Source organism: Triticum aestivum, chromosome 4A, assembly GCF_018294505.1.
Source record: "Triticum aestivum cultivar Chinese Spring chromosome 4A, IWGSC CS RefSeq v2.1, whole genome shotgun sequence".
Taxonomy (NCBI): Eukaryota; Viridiplantae; Streptophyta; class Magnoliopsida; order Poales; family Poaceae; genus Triticum; species Triticum aestivum.
Window position 1 is genome coordinate 674,809,797 of NC_057803.1, and position 7,307 is coordinate 674,817,103.

The 7,307-nt window shown below is 47.1% G+C and overlaps 1 pseudogene; it reads left to right on the forward strand.

Moving 5' to 3' along the window:
- The first annotated feature begins 582 nt into the window (after positions 1–582).
- On the forward strand, positions 583–5,074 carry LOC123088042 (receptor kinase-like protein Xa21; annotated as a pseudogene).
- The last annotated feature ends 2,233 nt before the right edge of the window (positions 5,075–7,307 follow it).

The window sequence follows — 7,307 nt, forward strand, 5'->3', positions numbered from 1 at the left end:
ATTTAGTCACTGGGAAGTGGTCAAAAGAAGGCAAAGTCTAAATTAATTATGAGAAATGATAGTGATGGGACATAAATAGCGATTTGGACATTTTTGGAATCACTTGCAACAGGCACAGGGCAATCACACAGCAAGACCAAAGACCTTTGCTACCTGCCAACTAAACAAGACCAAAAATCAAGTTTGATGTGGTCTTTTCTATGCACACGTTGAACTTCCAATGAAGCAGTTAGTCAAACTGAGAATTTTTTTTTGGCGGGAAGTCAAACTGAGAGATACCCTGTAGTCGCAACAGAACACAAAATCGGTGCTAGACAATAATACCACGCCATCTCAACATGAATCTTGACCGATTGAGGCAGATAATCACCAGTTCTGCAGGTTGGGCATTTGATCAAGTCAAAAGACGAGTAAAAGTCTACATCGGCCAGCTACTGAAAGTGAACCAAGCGATGAAGACAGACACTACGTGTTGAAATTTTCGCACCGGCGCTTCCAACAAAACACAATATAACTGCAGCTGGGATGCACGCGTGACCAGAATATAACTGGAGCAACGAATTGCTATTATGGGCAACAAAACCTGGAGCCAGGGCATGAGCTTGCCATTGCCACTTCTCGCTGTCCTCATGGTCATCGCCGTGGTGGTGAGCGCCGGCGACGAGGTTGCGCTACTCGCTTTCAGAGCCAAGGTCGGTGACGGTGGTTCCCTTGCCTCCTGGAACAGCAGCGCCCACTTCTGCAGCTGGGAGGGCGTGACGTGCAGCCACGGGAGGCCCGCGCGGGTGGTGGAGCTGAGCTTGCCTGCCATGGCCCTCACCGGAGCACTATCCCCAGCCGTCGGGAACCTCACGTTCCTGCAGAAGCTCGACCTGAGCTCCAACGGGCTCCACGGGGAGATTCCGGGGAGCCTCAGGCACTTACGCCACCTGCAGCACCTCGATCTCTCTGATAACCAGCTTGTGGGCTCGATCCCACCGGAGCTCGGCAGCATCCAGAGCATGGAGATACTCGGACTGTCCAGTAACAACCTCTCTGGTATGCTTCCACTCGCTCTCTACAACTTATCGTCACTGAAAAGATTTGGGGTGGGAAACAATATGTTGTACGGAAGCATTCCGGCTGATATCGGCGACAAGTTGCCCAGCATGCAAGTTCTCTTTTTGGGTCCTAACCAGTTCACTGGAACCATCCCTTCATCATTATCCAATCTATCTGATCTCATGATGCTCAGCCTCAATTATAATGGATTTAGCGGGTATGTACCTCCCACTTTGGGGAGGCTCGGAGCTCTCCAAGATCTGTGCTTGACTGAAAATAGGCTTGAGGCGAATGACGAGGAGGGTTGGGAATTCATCACTTCTTTAGCAAATTGTAACCAACTGCGACGTTTGATACTCAGCAGCAACCCTTTCGGGGGACAACTACCAGGTTCAATTGTGAACCTCTCAACTACTCTCCAGAACTTACGCTTAGATGACACTAAGATATCTGGGAGTATCCCTGCAGACATCGGCAATCTAGCTGGTCTGGAGGTACTATTGATAGTGAATACTTCTATGTCAGGAGTCAGGGTGGACGCAGCGAGCGGGCTTTTTGGCCCGCTCGTGGCCCGAGGAGGACCGGACCGCTCGGTCCCAGCCCGCTAGCAAAATTGGCCGGTCCGGTCCAGGAAATTAGGCCCGCTCAGCACTCGGTCCGGTCCGGTCTTTGACCGGGACCGCTCGGCGGACCGAGAAAGCGCATTCACCGCCGCCGCCGTGCTTCGTCGTCGTCGCCACCCGCGTCCCCTGAGTGAACCATCATGTCCAGGAGCTTCCCCTCACCTTCCTTCCTCTCCTCCCTGTGCCCCATAGCCTCTTTTTTCCGCTTGCCGTCGCTGCCGTGCGTGCACTGAAGCCGTTCGCGAGTTCTCGACCATGCCAGTTCACCGTCCATGGTGTTCGAGCGCCGGAACAACTTCTGTGTTTGTCTCCCTCCCCTCCGGTCGTGTCTCCAGCGATCACCGTCCACTCGCGATTCCATTTTTGCGCCGATATCGCCAGCAGCCTCATGCAGCTCGGCGACCCCGACGTGCTGCCCGCGAGCGGGCAGTCGCCGGAGGGGATGCAGAGCATGGGAACCACCTTCTACACGAGCGGGCTCGGCGTCGGAAACTTCCTCAACAGCCTGCTTGTGACGTTTGTCGACCGGGCTACCAGGGCGAGCGCCGGCAAGAGCTGGATCGGTGACAACCTGAACGACTCGCACCTCGACTACTACTACGTGTTGCTGCTGCTACTCTCCGTGGTGAACATGACGCTCTTTATGTGTAACTAAGACCAGACCTGCAGCTAAATAGGCACTAAACAGAAGCTGGAAGGACAAGTTGGCTCGGTCCCAACGAGCCGGAAAAGCTTGACCGAGCTGGCATCACTTCGGTCCGGTCCTGAAAATACAGACCGCTGGCAAGCTCGGTCCGGTCCGGTCCGGACCGCCGGCGGCCGGTCCAAACGCCGGCTCGGACCGGGACCGGACCGGACCGGACCGTGTCCAGGCTGAGTCAGGAGTGATCCCAGAGAGCATTGGAAAGCTAAAAAACTTGATTGACCTTGGCCTGTATAGCAGTGGCTTGAGAGGCCTCATACCACCATCTGTAGGAAATCTCACAATGTTAACTAGGTTGCTTGCATACTACAACAACCTGGAAGGACCAATACCAGAAAGTCTCGGGAAACTGAAGAACCTATTCCTTCTAGATTTGTCCACAAATTACCAACTGAATGGTTCGATACCCGTGGAAATTTTTCAGCTGCCTTCACTTTCATGGTACTTGAATTTATCATACAATTCTCTTTCTGGACCCCTCCCACCAGAAGCTGGTACCATGACTAACCTCAACGAACTGATCCTGTCAGGAAACCAGTTGACTGGCCAAATACCTAGCAGTTTAGGAAATTGTATAGTTCTACAAAAGCTCTTATTGGATAAGAATTTATTTGAAGGAAGCATACCCCAATCTCTGGAAAATATAAAAGGGCTCAATATATTGAATCTTACCATGAATAATTTGTCTGGTACGATATCCCTGACGCCATTGGCAGCATTCGAGCCCTACACGAACTGTACCTAGCACACAACAACTTGTCAGGTCTAATCCCGACAGTTCTACAGAATTTGACATCGTTGTCCAAATTGGATGTATCCTTCAATAATTTCCAAGGTGAGGTGCCACATGGAGGTGTTTTCAGAAACATCACTTACATAGCAATTGATGGGAATAGCAATTTGTGTGGTGGTACACCTCAACTTCACTTGGTTGCATGCTCAACAAACCCCTTAAGCAAGAGTGGCAAAAGGATGTCGAAGTCTGTAATAATTTCTTTGGCAACAACAGGAACAATCTTGTTCTCACTTTCAGTTATTCTTCTTGTTCGGATGCTTTACAAGAAGCTCAGACAAAGGCAGAAGGGAATGGTGGAATCTTCAACTAGCGAGGAGCAATATGAACGAATCTCATATAATGCATTATTTGGAGGAACTAATGGATCTTCAGATGCAAACTTGCTTGGGAGAGGAAGTTATGGTGTGGTTTATAAGTGTGTTTTGGACTCGGAAGAAAGAACATTGGCTGTCAAGGTGTTCAATCTTGGTCCATCTAGGTATTCCAAGAGTTTTGAGGCTGAATGTGAGGCCATGAGAAGGATACGACACCGTTTTCTCATCAAGATCATTACTTCTTGTTCGAGTGTCAACCACCAAGGTCAAGAGTTCAGGGCATTGGTTTTTGAGTTCATGCCCAATGGTAACTTGGATGGTTGGCTTCATCCAAAATCTCAAGAGCCCACTGCAAACAACACGCTCAGCCTTGCCCAGAGGCTTGATATTGCTGTCGATATCATGGATGCGGTAGAATATCTGCACAACTACTGTCAACCATTAGTAATCCATTGTGATCTTAAGCCAAGCAACATTCTTCTAACTGAAGACATGAGCGCCCGAATTGGAGACTTTGGCATATCAAGTATTCTTCAAGAAAATACAAGCAAGGGGATGCAAACTTCATATGGCTCAACTGGAATTAGAGGTTCCATAGGCTATGTTGCTCCAGGTGACTGAAACTCTTCTAAATTTAAATTTTATTTTTCACTCACTCAAATATGGCATGCTAACCACAAAACCTTGCATATTTACAGAGTACGGAGAAGGCTCTGCGGTCTCAACATATGGTGATATTTATAGCCTTGGCATATTGCTACTTGAGATGTTTACGGGAAGGAGCCCAACAGAAGGCACGTTTAGAGATTCACTAGATCTACATAAGTTTGTCGAGGATGCTCTTCCAAATAGGACCCTGGCGATAGCTGACCCAACAATGTGGCTGCACAACGGACAAGAGGATAACACTACAAGTATTAGAATCCAAGAGTGCTTGATTTCAGTCTTGAGGCTTGGCATATCCTGCTCGAAGCAACAACCTCGAGACCGAGCACTGGGGAGAGATGCAGCGGCAGACATGCACGCAATCAGAGATGAGTACCTTGTGTTTGCTGCTAATCATACAGGGGGGCATGGAGCAAAAGAGGTGCCTCGGCTCGAGACATTCGATCTGGAATGATATGAGCCTGCAACACCAGTGGTTGTGTATGAATGTCGCTTCAGTTCGCTTTGTTATCTAGTAGACCTGAAGTTCTAAATAATTTCAGAAGTTCTTTCTTTTTTTCCTAAGCAATACAGAGGCTGTGTATGCCTGCAATATCAGATAAATGTAATATAAAATGTATAACCATCCTAGTGTTGTGCAATAGCCCTATAGCAACAGCAGTTGTCAGCATATTACCTGGCTTGCATTCTCAAACGAGTATGCTAGCAACATGAAAGAATTTGTCGGTCCAAGCAAATCAACAGTCAGTCAGGCTGTTTGCTAACAGAGTATATATTGTCCATGTGTACAAATAAACAGAGGGGGCAGTAGACCTAGTAAATATTTCACATACTCGGTAACAAATTAATGCACTACTGTAGCTCTCCTTTGTAAGTGTATGTGCGTGTATACACTATATATAAACAGCAGCTCATCTATTAGTTATTCTTACATCCTTTTCGGTTGATTCCAGGAAGAGTTATCTAGTTTACAGTTTGGGCTAAGAATGATGTGGGAATGGAAGTGATTGGGAAGGTGGTCTCCTTTTTAAGGAAAAAATGTGTCTAAATTATGAATTGTATCACTATTGTTTTTCTCAGTGAGATATTCAAAACAAACCCCGTTTTGATACGGTTTACTCAGCTTTTTTTGTTATTTTACTAGTGGGTCTATTTGGCGATGCTGTGATTTGACACATGCGGTAGCTACTGTTACATTGAATGTTGTGTATCACGAACATGACCTTTAACCCATGTCTCCTTGTTATCACCTATATAGAAATAGGAGTGTGGAAAACATTGTGACCAGACATTGCTGGACCTGCGCTATGTTGGATGATACTCTTTTACATTTTAATTCAATTTATTGAGATTTAGGGCCCTTTCAGGAGTCCTCCACACTCTTGAAATCTTCGAATCTAAGTCTGCACTCTGCAAAACTTGTTCTGCCTGCAAAAAACATGGCTATGTGGATGTTGTGAGTTGTGTGTTGGGTTGAATTTGGGGGTTGGCTTTTTGTGAGGATTGAACGAGACCAATGGCGACATCATGAGCAGCTGGGTGAGTGCAGCGGTGATACTACGAGTGGCTAGGTGAGAAGACTAGTGTCGGCACAAGGAATGAGAACATGTGTTAGGACACTGAGGATGCGACAGGAGGAGCTGGACGCATGAGAGGAACCGAGGTGTTGTAGAAACGATGCTAGGATTAGCTTTCCGAGAGCATATAACACAATAGTGAGTCAAGGCAAGATGATGGTGATTCCAAGTTGGCTACTCGGTTGCGATCAACCCATGATTCCCGAATTACAATTGCAGAGGACTTCGGCTAATTGACATTCAGACTGGAGGCTTCTCCAAATATTTCCAACACTGTGCGCAAAAATGCCAGAGGATTCTCCAAAGACCGGAGGCTTCTTTAATTCACCTTTAATGGAACGAATAACCATTCCAACTAAGCGTGTCATTCACCTCACAGATCAGCTATCTCCCTGGCTCTCTGCTTGGCCTCCGGACCTCCCCAGCTGAGATGATATCAAAAGGAGAGGCTGAGAGGAACCACAGAGAGGTGTTGCTACTCCCTCCTCTCTCTCTCTCTCTCTAGCGCACACACACACATCATCCAAGTCATGTTGCACTGCTTGAAGGCTATCTCATCTCGTCGACCACCTGAATGAACTTAGAAAATGCAGGTTGTTGAACTTAGAAAATGCTGGTTAGTAGCTTTCCATCACTTGGCCTTTTAAGGCCCACTGATATTAAATTAAATATAAAAGCCTCCTAACAATTACTAGATCATTGAGTATCTACTCCCGAGCTCAAATGCACCATGGTAAACTTTGATAAATGTTTTGTATGCTTGCAAAATTTCAGGATGAAATGGCATTCATGGAAATCATGGCGAGAAAAACAAAAACGATACTCCAAAAAGGCTTGGACTTGGACGGCGGCTTCGGCCGATAGCTTGTAGCCGGAACCTCAAGTTTTCCTCAAGCTTCAGCCCTATGCTCAGCTCTCTTTATATTCCAGGACAAAGCATAAGTTGGCGTTAAGTATTATGGGTCGTTCCAAATTGTGGACAAGATTGGTTACATGGCTTACAAATTGGCTCTTCACAGTTGCCGTATCCACCCAGTTTTCCACGTTTCTCAACTAAAGTGTTTCTTGCCTCGAGATACTGTACTTCATCAAGTTCTTCCTCCGGTTCATTCAGCTCTGCAAGTTTCACTGAAAGTGTTGCAATAGCGTGTGCGCCAGGTGGGTAAACACACAATTGCTTAAGGTCTCGTTGAGTGGTCTGATTCTTCTCTTGCTGAAGCCACTTGGGAGGACCTGGAGTTCTTGACGAAGTAGTTTCCACATGCAACGGCTTGGGGTCAAGCCGGTACTCAAGGAGGGAGGAATGTCAGCAGCTCAGATGCACCAGAGGTGTTGACTGAAGAACAGAGTACTCTTGCGACAACAGATGAAGGCCATGTAGCGATCTAGGAGAAGACGCACCAAGTTTCAAAGATGCTCGTGGGCCTGGCACTCGGCCCACTCGCAAGAAAACTCATCCCACATGGCTCTCGGACCCCGACTGGACCAGTAGCCATTGAGGAGCTCCACTTGTTTAAATACAAACTTGTAACTCTCGTTGTATTCATTTCTCAAAAAAAAAACTCTCGTTGTATTTGGCTTGGACTT